Source organism: Canis lupus, chromosome 13 (assembly GCF_003254725.2).
Source record: "Canis lupus dingo isolate Sandy chromosome 13, ASM325472v2, whole genome shotgun sequence".
Classification (NCBI taxonomy): Eukaryota; Metazoa; Chordata; class Mammalia; order Carnivora; family Canidae; genus Canis; species Canis lupus.
The window spans coordinates 48,819,853-48,841,840 of record NC_064255.1 but is presented as its reverse complement, the minus strand read 5'-3'; the positions used below and the strand labels follow the sequence as shown (position 1 = coordinate 48,841,840).

General features: G+C 39.0%; 1 protein-coding gene and 1 pseudogene across 10 annotated transcripts in view; one reads left to right on the top strand and one right to left on the bottom strand.

The window, feature by feature from the left end:
* The window catches only part of LOC112652356 (bifunctional phosphoribosylaminoimidazole carboxylase/phosphoribosylaminoimidazole succinocarboxamide synthetase), a 388,335-nt gene that overhangs the window by 254,901 nt on the left and 111,446 nt on the right, over positions 1–21,988 (bottom strand). Inside the window, exon 4 of one of the 10 annotated variants that reach the window (XM_049093243.1) lies at positions 21,377–21,535. The exons of the other annotated variants lie outside the window; for them this stretch is intronic. The gene's annotated coding sequence lies outside the window, so the exon portion shown is untranslated. The remainder of the gene's footprint in view (positions 1–21,376; positions 21,536–21,988) is intronic. 10 annotated transcript variants of the gene reach the window in all.
* Positions 15,498–21,988, top strand: part of LOC112652359 (peroxiredoxin-1-like) — a 66,779-nt pseudogene continuing 60,288 nt past the window's right edge.

The following is a 21,988-nucleotide window of genomic DNA, read 5'->3' as shown; positions in this document are numbered from 1 at the left end:
TGGTTTAGTGCCTGCCTTTGGCCTAGGGCGCGATCCTGGAGACCTGGGATCGAATCCCACATCGGGCTCCCGGTGCATGGAGCCTGCTTCTCCCTCTGCCTATGTCTCTGTCTCTCTCCTCTCTCTCTCTCTCTCTCTCTCTCTCTCTCTCTCTGTGTGTGACTATCATAAATAAAAAAAAAAAAAAAAGAAAAAAAAAAGATTGAACTCATGGTCAACAGCACTATAACTTGTGACTGAGGCTTACCTAACACATTTTTCTCTGTAAAGGACTTCACAGTCTTCTTGCGCGCAGGGAACACTCAACAGCACGTTGACACTATGTGTGGGGGCCATCTTTAACAGCACAACCACCACCACCACCAACAAAGGACCACAAAAATACAAAAACAAACCATGGTATTGAATTGACCATGACAAGGATATTTGTTAACAGTACAAGAGCTGAAAAAAGAAGGCAGCATATAGCCTTGTCTGACTTCAGCTGGGAACATGCATCCTGGGCAACTAAAATTTTTCACTGATCTGTGCATGTCAGCAAATGGCCACTAACATGCTCCAACTATTGATTTTAGGCTTACAAATAAATTTTAGCTAGCAAGCAAACTGATACATATACAATCCATGAATAATGCCTATTGACTGTATTTTGTATGCATGGTTCCAGGTCCAAAATCTGGTTTTCCTCTCTTAAATTCCTTCCCATTTAGGCAAAAGAAGCCCAGTGAAACTCCAATAAATTTTATGATTCCTAGTTCAATTAAACTAGCTCTATGGAAGCCCATTTACTGTTGAGGTAGCAATCTACAACTTGTCCTATGAACACTCAGGCTTGGAAACTTAGTCCCATGTCTATTCATTTCCTTTCTTGTATCCTCAGGTGGAACTCTGCAGAACACTTGAAATGTTAACAATTTGTTTGTGAATCAAGAGTAACTATATCTGGGTCTCTTTTTTCAGTTACAACAACAAAATGAGCAATAATGAAGCAATATATGTTTGGTATGACACCCTGGGGACTGATAAAGAAGAGGAAGAGGGAAGAACAATGGGATCCTTCAGTGGGCCCCGAGTAAGTATGTCCAGGTAAATTACTCTGAACAAGTTGACAAATAGACTTTTTCCATTTGCCATGGCCACAAGTAGGATGTTGCACAGCACCTGCCGTCTGTGGGAGTCCACCCTAATAAGCAAGTTCTAAGAGTCAGTTGCTTGTAGTTCAAGCTCTCAGTCCAGGTGTCAAGACCACATCTCCAGGATTCACTTACTTCTGCAAGTCATAATGCCTATGACCTGCCACTTGAGAACAGACTGTAACAGAGAAACTACAGCTGAATCACTAAGAAAGTTTCTGCCTGGGAGTAACTATGCTGCTGGTTTGGGCCAGGCAGAATTAGGTTTCTACCTGGGCAGCTTCCATTCTGCATGCAGACACAACCCAGTCACTCTGCGCAGCGTATTCTCAGCCCATTCTCAACAGCAGTTGGCAAGAGTAGCTGGGACTCCACTTTGGGCAGCTCCCAGCAGACAGCAGGACCCACACTGTGATACTCTTCTTCTTTTCCTTCTCCAAGGCCTCCAATCTGACAGCACAGAGTATTAGGAATATCTGAACTCTGGGCCAAGAAACCCAAATTCCAGTTTGGGCAGGATATGAAATTATGGTATAAGGTTGGTGGGAAAAAAAGGGTATAAATTACCTCCTTCCCTTTCTTCTTTACATTCATGCACTAGTAAGAGGAGAACAGGAACTTTGCTCCTTCACCTCCTGACTTCCTCTGCCTTCTAAGTTCCAGCAGAACTTCTGGGAACACACAGGTGCAAAATACCTGCCCAACACTATGTGGTTGGAGCTATTAAAGAAGGAAATTTAAAGCCATGAGCTCACCGGGAACATCTCCACAGATGCTTTATCCACAGAGTCGGGCTGAAGGGTTGAAATCTTCCCCTAACCCCCTCCTGGATCTTATAATTTTCTACTATTCCTCTGTACAGGAAATACTTCTTACCAAACGACAAGTTTTGGTAATCTGAAAGGTTGCTGCTACTATTACTTTTCATTTCTCATCTTCCTTTCACTGTTAAATTTCAGAGGCAAGCGGTCTATACCTTTTATTTTCCATCATCTCAGCACTGTTCTCTCCTTAACCTCCCCCAAATAATTCCTGATGTTGTCAATCTTCTCAAATTGAATTTCTGAAATTCAACAATGACCTCTGACTCCCAAATAAAAGTCTTTGCTCAATACCTACATTTCTTGACACTCAACCCTGTCCCATCTGCAGCCCCCTAATATACAATGCTATGTAGACACAATTTAAAATTTTCTGTTTCTTTAGTATCTTCAGTGACTGTATCTTCCTTGTTGCTTCTAACTCTCCATGTAATTTTTTCCCTCTCTTTAATAAATCTTCAAAGCAAATCAAATATCTATTTCTCACCTGCTGCAATGATAACACAGTTCTACTAAGACTAACACCGGTCATTTCACTTAGTCATTCTCCATTATTTTCCATGCCTAGTTGGTTTTTTAAAAATCTTTTTTTCTTTCCTTAAATGTCTCTTTAATCTGTTCTCTCTGTCCCCATCCTAATCCAGGCTTTCATCTATTCATGCCTGACTTGCTGCAATATCCTACTATCGAGTTAGTCAGCCTCTGCTATGTACTAAACATTATTACCTGCTTAGTTCAGGAAATTCTACTTGCATTAAGTTACTTCCTTCCTACAAAACATTCAATGACTCCCTGTCATTCAAGATCTCCCCACTAAACCTGGCCCCACTTAATCCATCTAACCCCTTCCTATTACCTACACCTACCACCCCCTCTCACAAATTGCCTGATCTGAGAAAATCAGTGTCCTTGTATCCCACAAGTATCCAGGATGAGTCTCAAATCTAAGCCTTTCTTACTTTAAATAGTAAGCACAGAAAAAAAAAAAAAAAAAAAAAGAATGTGATGTTTCCTGGACCTTCCAATTAGCATTCCCACTACCAGTGATTCATGATCACCACTCCCAACAGAGCAACAGCACATGCATAGTGCTACAAAGAGCCTCACTCTTCATGGCTAATTGGATTCCACCAGGAACTATTATTTCACTCAAATCAGAAACCATGTGATAGATAGGAGTGACAAGCCAAGAAGTGAAGGGTCCTCTATGTTTGTGATGTTGGCCTCAGGAGGTTATTCCATTATGGAGGACAGAGGAAGGAGAATAGGGGAAAAGGAGGGGTTTTTGCTCTGCTGCTCAGTGAAAGTACAAACAAAACCTGAGTATTATAGACTGAACTCATTCAATTCTTGGCAGTATGGCAGCTCACCAGATACATACTTCTACTGGTTGTCTGAATTACAGATGAGTAAACTCATCTATTGCTTTATTTCAGCTTCTCAAAGGTAACTGTTTATAAGCACATCTTAGGAAATAAACTGTACCTCGATAGCTGGAGAATAAATGGCTATTAATTTCCTATATTTTTCGAGAAAAATCTAGGGTTCATGGATGAAAAGATAAGCCTAGAAAGGGGTCATGAACCTATACACCTGTTCACCAACTATGGAAATTAAAGCTTTGAGACAGATACCCAATGATCATTTAATTTTGAGAGTACAGGCATATCTTGTTTCATTGCACTTTGCTTTACTATGCTTCACAGATACTGTATTTTTTACAAATAGACAGTTTGTGGCAACCCTGGGTCGAGCAAGACTATCAGTGCCAGTTATCCAACACTTCATGTCTGTCACATTTTGGTAATTCAAACTTTTTCATTGTTATTATATTAGTTATGGTGACCTGGGATCAGTGATCTTTGATCTTACTATTGTAATTGCTTCAGGGAGCCATGAACTGTGTCCATATAAGATGGCGAACTTAATAGATAAATGTTGTGTGTGTTCTGATTGCTCCACCAACCAGTTGTTCCTCTAACTCTCTCCCTCTCCTGCAGCCTCCCTATTCCCTGAGACACAATATTGAAGTGAGGCCAATTAATAAGCCTACAAAGGCCTGTAAGTGTTCAAGAGAAAGGAAGAGTCACATGTCTCTTACTTTAAATCAAAAGCTACAAATGATTAAGGAAGGCATGCCAAATACCAACAGGCTGAAACATAAGGCCTCTTGGACCAGCTGGCCAAGATGTGAATATAAAGGAAACGTTCTTGAAGGAAATTAAAAGTGCTACCCCAGTGAACACACACAAATGGTAAGGAAGCAAAACAGCAGAACATGGAGAAAGTTCTGAATGGTGTGGATAGATCAAGCCAGTCACAACATTCCCTTAAACCAAAGTCTAATCCAGAGCAAGGGTCCTGACTCTTGTGTTTTATTAAGGCTGACAGAGGTAAGGAACACACAGAAGAAAGTTTGAAGTTAGCAGAGGTTGATTCATAAGGTTTAAGGTAAGAATCCATCTCTGTAACATAAAAAACACTACAAAAAATAGAACAAGGGGGGGATCCCTGGGTGGCTCAGTGGTTCAGCACCTGCCTTCAGCCCAGGGCGTGATCCTGGAGTCCCAGGATGGGGTCCTGGGATGGAGTCCCACATCGGGCTCCCTGCATGGAGCCTGCTTCTCCCTCTGCCTCTCTCTCTCTGTGTGTGTGAGTGTTTATCATGAATAAATAAATATTATATAAAAAAATAAATAGAACAAGGGACCATAAGGGAAGAGGGGAAACTGAATGGGGAAAAATCAGAGAGGAAAATAAATAATGAGAGACTCTTAACTCTGGGAAACAAACTGAGGGTTGCTGAAGGGGAGAGTGAGGGATAGGGTAATTTGGTGAGGGGCATTAAGTAAAGCATATGATGTGATGAGCGTTGGGGTGTTATATACAACTGATGAATTATTGAAAACTATATCTGAAACTAATGACATACTATGTGTTGACAGGTTGAATTTAAATTAAAAAAATGAAAGTAAGGGATCCCTGGGTGGCGCAGCAGTTTAGCACCTGCCTTTGGCTCAGGGCGTGATCCTGGAGACCCTGGATCGAATCCCACATCAGGCTCCCGGTGCATGGAGCCTGCTTCTCCCTCTGCCTGTGTCTCTGCCTCTCTCTCTCTATGTGTGTGTGACTATCATAAATAAATAAAAATTTAAAAAAAAAAGATACATAAAATGTATTTAAAAAAAATGAAAGTATAAGGTGAAGCAGCCAAGTGCTGACAAAGAAGCTGCAGCAAGTTACTCAGAAGATTTAGCTGAGATAATTAATCAAGGTGGCTACACTAAACGACAGGTTTTCAGTGTAGACAAAACAGCCTCCTATTGGAAGATGCCAATTAGGACCCTTCTAGCTGGAGAGAAGTCAATGTCTGGCTTCAAAGCTTCAAAAGAGAGACCGACTCTCTTGTCAGAGGCTAATGTAGCTGGTGACTTTAAGCTGAAGCCAATGCTCATTTACCATTCTGAAAATCCTAAGATCCCTAGGAATTATGCTAAATCTACTCTATTCTCTAGAAATAGTACAACAAAGCCTAGATAACAGCACATCTGTTTACAACACGGTTTACTATTTAAAAAAAAAATTTTTTTTTAAAGATTTTACTTATTCATGAGAGACACAGACAGAGAGAGAGAGAGAGAGAGAGAGAGAGGCAGAGACACAGGCAGAGGGAGGAGCAGGCTCTATGCAGGAAGCCCGATGTGGGACTCGCCCCGGGACTCCAGGATCAAACACCAGGCCAAAGGTGGCGCTAAACCGCTGGGCCACCGGGGCTGCCCAAATGTCATTTTTTTAATGTTAAATTGATGCTTGGTCTTTATCAGTTCCAAAGGAGATGAGTAAATAAATCAATCTTTTCTTTGAACATACAGAAATCCCTTTATGTTAATTACTAGAAATTTTTATCTGATTTGATTGCCACACACTTTATTTTTATGATGCACTTTTAAAATTTATGTTGCAGGACATTTTCTCTTAGGACCAAAGAACTTTTGAACGTTTATTTTTTTAACATGATGGGAAAGAAAAAAATCTGTATAATCCAAAAACACTGCACTGTGTCCTCCTCAAGTTACACATCCACGGTATCTTCCTGTTAGGTTTTCTGAGTTATAGAAGTTCTTTGAGGGTATCATCTCATGGGCATTTTGACCCTCATGAAGCTTCCATAAAAAAACAGGCAGGAAGAGCCAGACATTACTTTTAGGGTGTAAAGAAGATAATTTTTAAATTGTTTGAACAATTATACACTCAAAAATAAAAAGGAACGAACTCCTGCTATGCACAACAACAAGGATGAATCTCAAAAGCTTTATGCTGAGTAAAAGAAGTACAAAGGCTAAATCCTATATGATCCCATTCATATGACACTTGGGAGAAGGCAGAACTATTGGGACGTATCTCAGATGGGTGGTTGCCAGGGGCTCAGAACAGGAGGAAGGGATGTGAGGGAATTCTTCAGAGTGATGCAAATGTCTTAATACTCTGTGGTATTGTCAACGTGGTGATACATGGGCCCAAACTGCACCTCACAAAGGGTGATGTTTACTGCATGTAAATTAGACCTCAATAAGTCTATCCAGGGATGCCCAAGTGGTTCAGTGGTTAAGCGTCTGCCTTTGGCTTGGAGCATGATCCCGGAATCCTGGGATCGAGTCCCACATTGGGCTCCCTGCATGGAGCCTGCTTCTCCCTCTGCCTGTGTCTTTGCCTCTCCCTCTCTCTCTCTCTCTCTCTCTCTCTCTCTCTCTCTCTCTCTCTGTGGCTCTCATGAATAAGTGAATAAAGTCTTAAAAAAAAAAAGTCTTTCCAAAACTGTTATAGAGAATTCCTCAGACAAAGATAAATCAGCCTAAGAGGTTCCCATAAATTACTGGTCAGGTTAAGTTCTGAACAGGAGCTAATATTGTGATTTGGGTCAAATGCACTCCATTTGTTTACTCTCAAAGACAGACCCCGTGAGAACCCTGGGGCAGGGCTGGTCTCTCAAAGTGGGAGGAAAGAGAACACAAGTTAGGCAGTTGGAATGTCTTGACCCAAATGGCAGTTTCTGGCCATTCTTCAGATGCCTGAGAAGCTCTTGTTTCACGGTGTGAATTAAATTTAGTTAAAATTATATCACATTCTGCTACATTTGGTCTGACCCATATCTTTGCCTCAAACCGCCTGGGAAAATGGAAATCACCAACTGCCACCACTTCAACTTACTTTATGTATTACTGCATTCAGAAATGTTTCCGAGGCCAGTCATTTCAAGAATATCCACTGAGAGGCTACCATTTGCTGAGCAGCAACAGAGCAGCAAACACAACCCAAATCCCTGCTGTCCTGGAGCTTATATTCCAAAGGACAGCTAACAGCTCACACTTATTGAGTGCTCACAATATGCCAGGTGCTATGTGGACTGACTCATTTAATTCATGCAACTACTAAGTGGGCAAATGCTCTTATTATCATCCCCATTTATTATTTTTTTTTATTTTTATTTATTTATGATAGTCACACAGAGAGAGAGAGAGGCAGAGACATAGGCAGAGGGAGAAACAGGCTCCATGCACCAGAAGCCTGACATGGGATTCGATCCCGGGTCTCCAGGATCACGCCCTGGGCCAAAGGCAGGCGCTAAATCGCTGCGTCACCCAGGGATCCCTATCATCCCCATTTAAAGGTGAGGAAACTAAAGCCCTGAGAGTTAAGTAAGCACACACAAATCCAAGGACACATGGCTAGTAAGCAGCAGAACCTGAGTTTAAGCCCAGGCCAAGCTGCTCCCTCAGCCCATGCTCCTAGCTACACTCTGTCTGAGTAGGATACAATCAGCACAAAGGTTGTACTAACATAATCCCAGGATATCAGGACTAGATGCCTAGGGAATGACTTTAACATTAAAGAATGCTATCCCATCTATATAGAAACAGTGTTACCTCATGATATAAGATTAAACAACATTAATAATTTTTTCAAAAGGAAATATGAATTAACATACACAGAAAAATGCTTACCTTATAATCACAGAAATAAAACAAAATGAGACTTAATGTTTTGCTTATTAAATTAGCAAGCAAAGAATTCAAATGGAGACTGAAAAGACTGATGTATTGCTAATGGAAATGTAAATTAATACAGATTGAAAGGCGGTTTCCATTCTAAGCCAGAAAATACTTATTTCCTTTAACCTAGTTTTTCCCACTTAATATGACTTTATCTTGGGGTGCTTGGGTGGCTCGGTAGGTTAAGCGTCTGCCTTCAGCTCAGGTCATGATCTCAGGGTCCTGGGATCAAGCCCCACATTGGGCTCCCTGCTCAGTGGGGAGTCTGCTACTCCTTCTCATTCTGCCCCTCCCTGCCCCCTGCTGGTGTGCGCACACATGTGTGCACTCTCTCTCTCAAATATAAATTTAAAAAAATATATGATTTTATCTTTAGGAAGTAATCTTAACATATGGGAAAAAGTTACATGCAGCAAAGATCTTTGTTGCAGCGAGCAATACTTACAGATTTACAATATTTACTATTCATACAATTCAGAATATATACAATTTAAAAATCCAAGCTTAAAAATTAAAATTAAACCTACACACTTCTGACCCAAATTTGTGCTTTTCAATAAAGTAAGTTATTTGTAGCCTCACCTATTCTGGTTAGGCTGTGGTTAACAGCAGCTAAAAGAATAAGAAGTAGAGATGTGCCAAAACACAAAACAGGTGTTAAGATCTTAAAAAGGAAGAAATTTCATTTGCCAGAAGTATGAAGAGTCTGGTGGGCATACGTAACAATATCAGGCCCCAAACTATATCAATCTGTGTGACTCTTTTTTCTAATCTCCAAATGCCAGAAGATACGTTTTTTTTTTCTTTCCACAGTCCCTCCTAATTTTACACATTGCCAAAACATGTAAATTTATGCACAAACAAAATGTTATTTTAGTCGTTCCTGACAGAATCACTTTATTGTTATCTTCCTATAAAAACAAACATCTCCCGCTGAGTTACCCCTACAAATCCAAAGACCGAGAACTAATTATTACAATTACCAGGGATAATGAAGATTTTTCAGCTAATTATTTTCCTTACAGACATTAATGGATTTTTTTTTAAAACTACAGATCTTATTTAGGACGAGGAATATCTCTGTGGTTTTCTTAACCCTATCCAGACCCCCCAGACAGAGCCTTCGTCTGGAGCCCTCTATGTCTTCCTCCTGCTCTAGTGCACATCTTCAGGATAAAGGCTAAAGAAATATTCACATGTATTCTGGTCTATTTTACAAAGTGCAGGAGGTTCTAAGGGCAGGAGCACATGGGGCAGAAAGTACTGAGCGTGAAGTAAGATGGGTAAGCAGAGGTGAACACACTAAAACCCATGCTGTGTAACAGGTACACGTATGCATATCAAATCATTTTATTTTTATGATGCTTGAGAAAGGCAGGTATAACTGTCCTCATTTTACTGATGAAGAAACTGAGGTCTCCAAGGTTTAAGCAGCTTGCCCAAAGTCACATAGCTGACAATGGACAAAAGCAGAATTCAAACATGGATTCAGTGCAGTCACTTTTACCTGATGTACTAATTATCTGCCATGCAGCACCTGTCTTCTCTAGAATCTGTTCATGTTAACATGAACTTTGTAAGCAGCTTGCTTTAAAAAGCAGCTAGAAAAACAGTATGAAATCTTTCACTATTCAAAATATGGGATGGTTGAAATATCAAAGAATGAGAGTGACTTAGCTAGGTGAGTTCTCTAGTACGGCTGTTTTTGCTAGATTTTCTATAATAAATAGGCATTAATTTTTATAGAAAGCATAATTCCAATAAAAGTTATTTTTAATATTTTTAAAATCAAGGATAAAGGCCAGGTACTACATAGTACTGTACCTAGCAGGCTGAAGAAGAGGCTCCTGGGACTAGTTATAGCACTGGTGATGACTATATTTGCACAATGTGACCATGGCTAGAAAGATTTTGCATAGCTTTCCTAGAGACCCCCCCTCAAGAAACAGGAGAAAATGTACTAGTGATACAGAAGTTAAGTGCCAGAACTTTTTTCTCCTCTGTGGATACTAACGAAAACTTTTTCTTCCTTTTCATGATAACTTTAAACCAGGACTTTTTTTTTTTTTTAGATTTATTTATTTATTTTAGACAGAGTGTGAGATGGGAGGGGGGCAGAGGGAGAGAGAGAATCTCAAGCAGACTCCCTACTGAGTGAGGAGTTGGATGTAGAGATCCACATCACAAGCCACAGATCACGACCTGAGTCAAAATTGAGAGTCAGATGCTCAACTGACTGAGCAACCAAGGTGCCCCTATAACCAGGACTTTAAGGGCAACTACCTTCCTGAGGGGGATGAGCTACTGCAACATTATAGAGTAATAACTACTCTTTAAAAAAAAAAGAGTAATAACTGCTCTCACAGCACATACAACATGTAACTACTTCTGCATAAGGGAGGTGGGAAGTGTTCCACAGAGAAAATGATTTTGGATTGAATACGAAGAAAGAATCCAATTTTTGCCAGCTGGGGAAAAAAAGAGAAAAGAGCATTTACAGGTTCAGAGGACTGAGAGCATAAGCTTGCATCTCTCCGGACTTCAAGTAACAATGCTGACAAAGAAGTTGTGCGCTAGGCTCTGTCCTGGGAATAGTTCTCCACCTTCCATCCAAATGCAAAATTAGAATTCAGACAGAAACCTTAAAGAATTGACTGATAGTGGTGCCAGCTCAGTGACATCACCCTGATGGATGTGGCAGTTTGCTGTCACCTTGTGATATACATTCTTCTTTCTCCATGTTGACATATCACACAGGTGATAGCCGGCCATAAAGATAAGGTATAATTTTCCCCTAAAACAAATATCAAGTAGACAAGTTGTGAGACTTACACAGAGATTTATCATCTTCTACAAAACACTAATAAAATAATTGCCAACTGAGCTGAAATGATTACAACTCCCCAAAATGTCCTTTCTCGAGAGTAACAGAATACAAACAAGGTCCACCTTTACCCAAGAAGGCAAGAGCTGGATGATCTTTGTTCTTTCCTTCGAAAGAATTAGAAAAGACATCAATTTATTTACAGGATTTTCTGTAAGAGCCACAAGACTTTCAGGCAAAAGCACTATTTTAGCAAACTGAAAGAACACAAAAGCAGGCCACTCATTTTCAGAAAGCTACACATGCATAATCCAAACATTTTAAAGAGCATATTTATCCTACAGGAACAACAGAGAAACAGCATTTGGTATTTCTACTTGATCTGTGGAAGAGAGATTGTTCACACTAAGTGTCAACAACCCATTTAGAGACCTTTCTAGGAGTTCTTTCTAGGACTGTAAGAATCCATATATGCATGTGAGTATTTATTTACAATTTACCTCCTTCCATTGAAATTTGGGGTAGCGTTCAGCAAGTACGTGTAGAACCAAAGAACAGTACAATATTACAGAAATTCTGAAGTCCAGACAGGGAATACTTAAGTAAGAGTAGAAATTCAAGACCACTGAAATGAAAGGCACAAATATGCATGTCATAATTAAACTTCAAGTTAGATTTTGGGGCCTAAGCCATCAAAATGAAAAAAAAAAAGAGGTACAATTAGTCCCATCATTCTCATTAATAGAAAGGAAAAGGCTTACAACACCTCAGGAAAGCAACGTTTTCCTGGCCTTGAATTTTAAAAGGAAATTTTCAGATGGAGCATTATTTAGAGGGCACTAAAATGAGACAGTAGACACTGCCCTCAAAACTTCTGTGTTAAATGCAGTAACTGATTTTTTTCTTCCCCTTACCATCCTTTGATTAAAAAAAAAAAAACACAACAACAGGACAAACATTAAAACTCAGCTTCATGAAGGACATCTTTAAGCAACTAAGGTGATTTTATTCAACAATGTTACTTGCCAGCAGACTGGCTGATAGGACTCAGGAGTTCAAAAATGAGTAGATGGGGGACATTTCTTTCAGGCAATCTTCCAGAGAACAGATAGTCATTCTTTCAGTCATTCATTTCTTAAGCTTCTCCTAAATGTTAGGAATCAAGTAAGGTGCTAAGGATTTAAAGGTATAATAAGACATATTCCCAATTCTTGAAGAACTCACAGTTCAGTAAAGTCTGATTTCCAAAGATATTTTTTATCAGGGACCTTTTCTCCAAGTAGAGTAAATTTTTAGAGTAACTCTTCATGGCAACTTAGAAGGAATGATACAAAGAACAGCATTTTCCATGCTTCACTAAAAGCACTTATTACATGATTTCACAGTTTGTCTTTTGTTTTGGATGGCCTGGGTTTAAAGCCTGGCTCTGCTATTTACTAGCTATGTGAACCTGGGCCTCAGTTTCTTCATCTGTAAAAGAGAATTAATAATACTTATCTGATAGGATAATTGTGGGGATGCAATGAGTTAATAAATGTAAAGCACCTAAAATAGTATTCAGTCAATATTTGCCAGTGTAGGACATAGTACTAATGTTTCCAAAATAGTCCCCTTCTAGGTTCCTCAGGTGTCCCCAAAATATCTTCTGGTATCTCCACTGGTGCCATGTCATTTGCAGGATCCTGTAGCATGATTATTTATCCCCAATCCATTGACAATGGACTTGGCCTTGGACATCAGCACACGCATAGACACTATACACGTTGTCTGGGCAGAAATCTTAACAGCCAATGTGGGCTTTCATTGGCTCTCTTTTCCTTCTGTTATGAGTACACTATGCCCCAAATAGTGCTGTTCCTTCAGCCTGGATTATGGATTAAAAAGACACTGGGAGGGGCACCTGAATGACTCGGTTGGTTGAGTGTCTGACTCTTGGTTTTGGCTCAGGTCAAGATCTTGGGGTAGTGGGATAAGTCCCATGCTGGGCTCTAGGCTCTGCAGGGAGTCTACTTGAGATTCTCTCTCTCCCTATCCCTCACCTCCCTGCTCACGAGCGTACTCCCAAAAATAAATAAATAAAATCTTAAAAAAAAAAAAGACACAGGGAGCAGTACCAGATCTAATGCCAATCTGCCAAAGATGAGTAATGTAGGCAACAAAGAGCCTCTGTTCTTGCAAGCCACTGAAATTTTGGGACTATTTGTTACCACGTAACAGCTGACTAAAACAGCTACTATTATTTCAATTTTAACAAAAAATAGTTTTGAAAAATGTTTTAAAAAATCAATAGATGTATATATCTCAGATCATCAGAACAGATTTCTCACCACAGATCTGAATGTGTCTAATTGTTACAAACAGGGCAGCCCCGGTGGCGCAGCGATTCAGCGCCACCTGCAGCCCGGGGCATGATCCTAGAGACTCAGGATCGAGTCCCATGTCGGGCTCCCTGCATGGAGCCTGCTTCTCCCTCAGCCTGTGTCTCTGCCTCTCTCTCTCTCTCTCTATGAATAAATAAATTTTAAAAATAATAATAATTGTTACAAACATCTCTCAGAAAGTGAATAATTTAGTTCCTGGGGTGGCTCAGTCAGTTAAGCTTCTGACTCTTGATTTCAGCTCAGGTCATGGTCTCAAGGTTGTGAGATCAAGCCCAGTGGTGGACTCTGCACTCAGTGTGGAGTCTGCTTTAAGATTCTCTCTCTCTCTCTCTGCCCTTGCCCTTCCCCATGCATGCACTCTCTCTCTAAAAAAAAAAAGAAAGAAAGAAAGCAACTTACTTCCTATTCTTTATTACTATTTTTTCCTATATCTAGTAGCTACACCCCCTGACAAACCTTAAAGATAATGATGAACATCTCTGATGAGCTCATTGTTCCACTCTACATATATATCCTCCACGGGAGCCAATGATTTACAAAACGAAAGTCAGGAGGAGACTGGCTTTCAAAGGTCTCCCTTATAATTAGCTTGTATGACAAGTTAATTTTCATCTTAAAGAGGATTCATTAACGCAGATTTTATCACAGTTATTTAATAGATTCTTATTGATTCTGTTTTCCTATATCGGTCTTTTGTAGTTTTTAGAAAAATTAGCTTCTAAAAATCATTTTATTCTATTACATCAACAACAGCATTTAATCTTCTGTACACCTTACATAGGGTGCATTTCCTCTTCTAGGCAACTGCACTGTGCTCATTTTTGGCAAAAGTACTAAACTATTGTTCCTTTCTTACACTGTGAGTACTTTGGGTACAAGCCACTATTCTCATGGGCTTGGAGTCTAATAGGAAAAATAAGACAATAAGTAAATAAGCAAATGCCTTCAAATCACATTAAGTATTATGAAGAAAAGAGAGTGCTTTAACAGAAAATAATGAAGCATGGAGTGAGATGAACTTAACTGGTAATCAGGGAAGACCCATCTAAGTAAGAGGCTGTTACCCTTTCTCATCCAGAGGAGGAAAAGGAAAGTACAACTGGGTAAAGAATAAGAAGAAACTGTTCAGGCGAGGTTCTGGGGTAGAAAAGAGGTGAGAATGTTTCAGGCGCTGAAAGAAGGGAACATTTCCCTTGCTTTCACATTTCAGCAAGAGGAACATGAAATGGAGGTGCTGAGCAAAGCCATAGTTAGCTTCACTGGTTTGTATTTTATTTTGAAAGGAAAGAGAAGATGTTGCAGGGTTTTAAGCATGCAAGTGTTGTGATCCAATCTGCATCAATAAAATGTGGAAATGGACTAGAGAGAAGAAAGAGTCAAAGTGGAGAAACCAGTGAAGAAAGAGAGAGCAAGCCAAGAGGAGTTGGAGAAAAACGGAAACACATGTAGTATATGTTGGAAATAGAATGTATAAAATCTGCTGACAGACTGAAGCTGTCAGTTTTGGTTTGGTGAGGAAGAGAGCAAAGGCTAAAGGCTGATGGTAGTTTCCAGCCTGAGGAAGGAGGAATTTGCTACTACAACTGAATTAGATGAAGGTGACTGGGAGAGGAATACATTTAATGGGTAAAGTCAGAATTCTATTTTGAACAAGTACAATTTAAGATGCCGCTGAGATATCCAACTGAAAGGTCAGGTAGTGAATTGGATAGATAGGAATGGAATTTAGAAGAGAGAGCTGAGCAAGCAGTAAACTTAGGAGTGATCACCTATAGGTGAGGAGGGCGTTCCCACTGGCGGATGACTCAGCATGGAGAATCGATGCCAGAAGGTAAGGAAGTAGTAGAAGAAAGAGGGTGATGTGTCAAAAAGACAGAATCTCCTTGAAGTGACTCTCAGTGGCTCAGAAATATTACAGAAAGAGAAAAGAGTAATTGTATAGAGAAGAAGCTCAGTGATCACCACCTTAATCAAGTTTTTAAAACTAACACCATCAGTAACGGGATGAATCCAAATCATCTACAACTGAATATAATACAATGAGAAGAAATAGAAAATCACCTGTCATATTCCTAGAGGATACTCAACTTGAATTTAATTGTGAGGAAACAACAGACAACCATTGTTGAGAGATACTCAACAAAATAACTGGTCTGTAACCTCTAAAAGTATTAAGGTCATGAGAATCAAGGAAAGACTAAGAAATGGTTCCAGATTAGACACCAGAAGGACACAGTAACCAAATGCAACATACAATCTGAACTGGATTCTAGTTTTTTTATTTTTAAGATTTGTTTATTTGAGAGAGTGTGCACGCACACAGGGAGAGGTAGAAGCAGATTCCCTGCTGAGCAGAAAGCCCGATGTGATGCTTGATCCCAGGACCCTGAGATCATGACCTGAGCTGAAGGCAGATGCTTAACGAACTGAGCCACCCAAGCGCTGGTGAGTTGGATTCTTTTATCTTAAAGGACATGACTCAGATACTTAGCAAAACTTGTATAGGATCTGTAGATTAGATGGTAACAATGCAATCACGTAAACTTCATGATTTTGTTACCTTACAGATACCAAGAAGAATGTTCTCATTTGTAGAAAACACAAAGTAAAGTATTCTAGAATGTTAGGGTATCACGTTAGTAATTTATTCTCAAATGGCTCAAGAAAGAGAAGGTTATATTTGTACTGGCAATTTTTCTGTAAGTTTGAGATTTTTTTTTAAAAGAAATGAGTTGCAAAAAAAAAAAAAAAAAGCAATGAGTTGCAACAATATACCAACATACCAAATTGTAAACATTAAAAGACTGACCAATATCAAGTATTTGTGAGGATATGAAGTATCAGAAACCTCCATGCTGAGTTGGAGAGAGTGAAATGGGAAGAATCGTGTTAACAAACAATTTGGTATTGTTTAATAAAATTGAAGCTACACATCCCCTGTGACTCAGAGATTGCATTCCTACAGAATATCCTAAATGTGTGAACCAAGTTCATGTGGCACTGTTTCTAAGAATCAAAAAATGGAAATACCTTAAATATTCATCATAGTAGAATAAACCAATAAATTATTTATGATATTTATATAGTGAAATATCATACAATGAATGAATTAGAGCAACACTCATCAACAAGGATGGACTCAAACACAATGTGGAATGAAAGAAGGCAATACAGACATTTGACAAAGTTCAAAAACAGACAAAACTAAACTATATGGTTTAAGGCAGTAAAAATTTAAGAAATTTAAGGAAATAATTATCCTAAAACTCAAGGTAGGGAAGGTGGAGAGGGAAAGGGTTATGAGGCAGAAGATGCACTGAGAGTAGGGGTGCTTTCTGAATGCTGGCAGTGTTCCATTTCTTGCCTTCAGAATGTTGCTCGTTTTATCATTGTTAAGGTGTACATGTATCATCTGTGTACTTTCTGAATATATATTTCTTAATTTTAAAATTATTAAAAACAACTGCTTATGTTTACTGAAAGATTACTATTTGCCACCTACTATATTGAGAACATATACATATTTTATCCAACTTGAACCTTCCAAGCTTATAAGGCAGGTACCATTACTACATTCTCCATTTTATATATGTGTAAACTGAAACTTCATAAATTATCCAATTTCCACACTAACAAATGGGGACATGACTTCATTCAGGCTCAGTTGAAGCTTGCAAATTTAGCCATTAATATGTCCTTTCAAGTATTGCTTTGATTTTTCTCTATTTTACAATATATGTTATTAGAATTTGGGCTTCTTCTGAGATTTCTCTATAATTCCCATACTGTTTAGTAAAATGCTTAAAATTGAGGCTCGATAAGTATTGCTGACTAGCTCAACAATCTGTTATTTCTAAAGGAACCATAAACTGCTGTATAATGTCCTCAGGTATTTTTCAGTGCATCAATCAGAGGTGACAGCTTGAGCTTAAATTATCAGACAAAAGACTTTAAAGACATTTGAACTAGGAAAACATTTATATTGAAATCAAAGGCAAAAGGTTTGTATGACTTTGACAAGAATGAGTATAAGCATATTACAGCAATCTCAAGACCAATGGAGTTGAGACAGTATTCCACATACAGCTCATGTGAAGAAATTATATGCAGCTATAAAAATTAAGACTCGCTTTGGAAAACCACACTTTTATACTTGACAAATTTTATTAAGCCAATTTCACCAATTGTATTTTTCTTAAAGATTTATTTATTTTAGAGAGAGAAGGAGAGCACATAAGATTGGAGAAAGTGGCAGAGGGAAAGGGAGCGAAGCAGACTCTTCATTAGGCAGGAAGCCAGCCATGGGGCTCGGTCTTACAACCCTGAGGAGATCATGAGTGAGGCAAAATCAAGAGTCTGACACTCAACCGAATGAGCCACCCAGGCACCCCTCATCAACTGTTTTTTTTTTTTTTTTTAAGAGTTTATTTATTTATTTGACAGGGAGATCGTGCACAAGCAGAGAGTCTGATGCAGGGCTCGATCCCAAGACCCTGAGATCATGACTTGAGTTGAAGGCAGACGCCTAGCAAAGTGAGCCATCCAGGCAGCCCACACCAATTGTATTTATTTTTAAGTCATAGCTTTTAATTTTATTGGCTCTGGACTTATGTAATGTCTTTCTCCCAATAAAATAAAATAAAATAAAATAAAATAAAATAAAATAAAATAAAATAAAATAAAATAAAATAAAAAAATAAAATAAAATAAAATAAAATAAAATATAAAATAAAATAAAATAAAATAAAATAAAATAAAATAAAATAAAATAAAATAAAATAAAACCTCTAGGGAATCCCTGGGTGGCTCAGCAGTTTAGCGCCTACCTTCAGCTAGGGGCGTGATCCTGGAGTCCCGGGATCGAGTCCCACATTGGGCTCCCTGCATAGAGCCTGCTTCTTCTCCCTCTACCTGTGTCTCTGCCTCTCTCTCTCTCTCTCTCTCTCTCTCTGTCTTTCATGAATAAATAAAATCTTAAAAAAAATAAACCTCTACATTTTGTTTCACTAAAACATTATCCGTTTTTTCAGAAGTTTTACTTCCAAATTTATAGATAAACAAACAGATGTTTAATAGAACATCTAAAAGAAACTTTAAGGGCTACCCAGGTGGCTCAGCGGTTTTGCGCCACTTTCAGCCCAGGGCGTGACCCTGGAGACCCGGGATTGAGTCCCACATCGGGCTCCCTGCATGAAGCCTGCTTCTCCCCCTACCTGTGTCGCTGCCTCTCTCTCTCTCTCTCTCATGAATAAATAAATAAAACATTTAAATAAATAAATAAATAAATAAATAAATAAATAATAAATAAATAAATAATAAATAACTTTTAGAAAGTATTGGTAAGTGGGCACCTGGCTGGCTCAGCTGGTAGAGCATGTGACTCTTGATCTTGGGATTGTAAATTTGAGTCCAACACTGGGTGTAGAGATTAGTTAAAAATAAAATCTTAAAAAAAAAAAGTATTAGTAAAAAAGATTAACCAATCTCAAGCAATAGGATTTAAGAGTTTGAAAACTGTATATTTCTTCTCTAAAAACTAGAGTTTTCTACTGAACTTGTAGTATGATCCACCAATAGGATCATCCTCTAAGTAACTCTAATCAGTTTTAGGACATAGGAAATGGAGTTGAGATCAATTAGCAGCATTGGCAAGTGAACAGGAAAGAGAGCAGGCAGTTGTGATACTGAAGAGGAGAAAAAGATTGCTAAGGGTCTCACTGTTTCATTCTTTCCGTAGACAAAATTATTTTTAAATACATTTATAAAATCTGAGGATGGGAAGCCCTGGTGGCACAGCGGTTTAGCGCCGCCTGCAGCCTGGGGTGTGATCCTGGAGACCCGGGCTCGAGTACCACGTCAGACTTCCTGCATGGAGCCTGCTTCTCCCTTTGTGTCTCTGCCTCTCTCTCTCCCTCTCTCTCTGTCTCTATGAATAAATAAACAAAATCTTAAAAAAAAAAAAATCTGAGGATAAGGGCAGCCCTGGTGGCGCAGCGGTTTGGCATCGTCTGCAGCCCAGGGCGTGATCCTGGAGACCTGGGATCGGGTCCCACATCGGGCTCCCTGCATGGAGCCTGCTTCTCCCTCTGCCTGTGTCTCTGCCTCTCTCTCTCTCTGTGTCTCTTGTGGATAAATGAATAAAATCTTTAAAAAAAATCTGAGGATAAGCATTACTATAATTGAAATAGGATATTTAACTTATGAACCTAGTCAACTGAGCAAATGATAGGAAATAAAATATAGAGAACAACATTAAATCCTAATAAGTAGAAGACATAAAATATGCAAGGGATAATGAGAAATATAAAAGGATGCTCAATATCATTAGCTATTAGGAAAATGTAAACCAAAACCCCAATGAGATATTACTTCTTACCAACGAGGGTGGTCTATTAGTTTGCTAGGGCTACCATAACAAAATATCACAGACTGAGGGTGCTTAAACAATAGAACTTTATTTTCTCACAGTTCTAGAGGCCAAAAGTCCAAGATCTAGATACTGTAGGTATGTTTTCTCCTGAGGCTCTGTCTTTGGCTTACAGATAGCTGCCACCTTGCTGTGATCTCACATGGTCTTTTTATGTGAATGGGCACCCCAGGTGTCTCTTCCTCTTCTTATAAGGACACCAATCCTATTGGGTAATGGCCCCATCTTTATGATCTCATTTAACCTTAATTATCTATTTAAAGGACCTATTTCCAAATACAGTCACAATGAGGGGTTAGGACTTCCACATATGAATGGGGAGCTGCGGTGGGGATGGGGGGCACTACACAATTCAGTTGACACAAGTGGCTATAATAAAAAAGAATTGCAATAAGGAGAGTGAATGAGGATGTGGAGAAATTACAACCTTCATTCACTCATTGCTGGTAAAATAGCATAGTCACTTGGAAAACAGTCTGTAATTTCCCCAACAGGTTAAACATACAGTTATCATATCACCCAGCAATTTCACTCCTAAGTATATAAAAGAAATGTTTTTGTGCATGTCCATACAAAAACATGTGCATGAATATTCATAGCAGAATTATTCAAAATAGTTAAAAAGTGGAAACAGGGCAGCCTGGGTGGCTCAGTGGTTCAGTGCCACCTTTGGCCCAGGTCGTGATCCTGGAGATCTGGGATTGAATTCCACATTAGGCACCCTGTATGGGGCATGCTCACTCTCTGTCTGAGTCACTCATGAATAAATAAAATCTTTAAAAAAAAAAAGGTGGAAAAAACACAATGTTCATCCCCTGATGAATGGATAAATAATACCTGAAATAGCCATATAATGGAATATTGTTTAGGAATAAAAATGAATAAAGTATTCTATACATATTCTATTCTATTCTATTCTATTCTATACATACTATAACATGGATTAAGCTTGAAAATGTTATACTAAGTTAAAGAAGACAGCCATGGGATCCCTGGGTGGCGCAGCAGTTTAGCGCCTGCTTTTGGCCCAGGGCGCGATCCTGGAGACCCGGGATCGAATCCCACATCGGGCTCTCGGTGCATGGAGCCTGCTTCTCCCTCTACCTGTGTCTCTGCCTCTCTCTCTCTCTCTCTATCATAAATAAATTAATTAATTAATAAATTAATTAATTAAAAAGACAGCCATTATATAATCCCATTTATATAAAATGTCCAGAATAGGCAAATCCATACAGACACAAAGTAGATTAGTAGTTGCCTAGGACTAGGAATGAGGGATGCCTGGGTGGCTCGGGTGGTGAGGCATTTGCCTTTGGCTCAGGTCATGATCTCAGGGTCTTGGGATTGAGTCCCACATCGGGCTCCCTGCTCCAGGGGAACCTGGTTCTCCCTCTCCTCCCCACTTGTTCTCTCTCTCTCTCTCTCTCTCTAATAAATAAATAAAATCTTAAAAAAAAAAAAACACACACTAGGGATGAGAGGGATGCTGAGGGAAAAAAGAAAGTGACTGCTAGTGGACACAGGATTTCTATTCAGGGTGATGAAATGTTCTACAATTGTGATAATAGTTGCAAAACCCTGTGAATATACTAAAAATATTGAATTATATAAACTTTGAATGAGTTAATTATATATGAGTGATATCTCAATAGAGCTGATAGAAAAGAACAAATATATTATTGGGACCTCAATGTAAATGATTTTGTTCCTTTATTAAAAGAGCAGGACTATTGGGGGCACCTGGGTGGCTCAGTCAGTTGGGCATCTGCATTTGGCTCAGGTCATGATCTGAGGATCCTGGGATTAAATCCCACGTCAGGCTCTCTGCTCAGTGGTGAGTCTGCTTGTCCCTCTGCCTCTGCCTGCTGCTCCTCTTTCTTGTGCTAGCTCGATCTCTCTCTGTCAAATAAATAAATAAAAGAGCAGGGCCCTTAGCATGGGTTAAATTTTTTTTTAATTTTATTTATTTATTCATGAAAGACACAGAGAGACAGAGAGGTAGAGACATAGGAAGAAGGAGAAGCAGGCTCCATGCCAGGAGCCTGATGTGGGACTTGATCCTGGGACTCCAGGATCATGCCCTGAGCCAAAGGCAGGCTCTTAACCACTGAGCCACCCAGAAGTCCCGGGTTAAATTTTTTTTATCATGTATCAGTGACAAGAAATACCTGAAATAAAAAAAAATCACAGGGAAATTTTTAAAATAAAGGTCTGGGCAAAATATATATCAGAAGAATTCAAGAAGAAAACAAAGAGTGGCAAATTATAATTAGATAAAATATTCTCTGATCATGCCTATTACAAAAGAATAAAATATTGAATATATATATATAGTCAACTATAAATTAACAT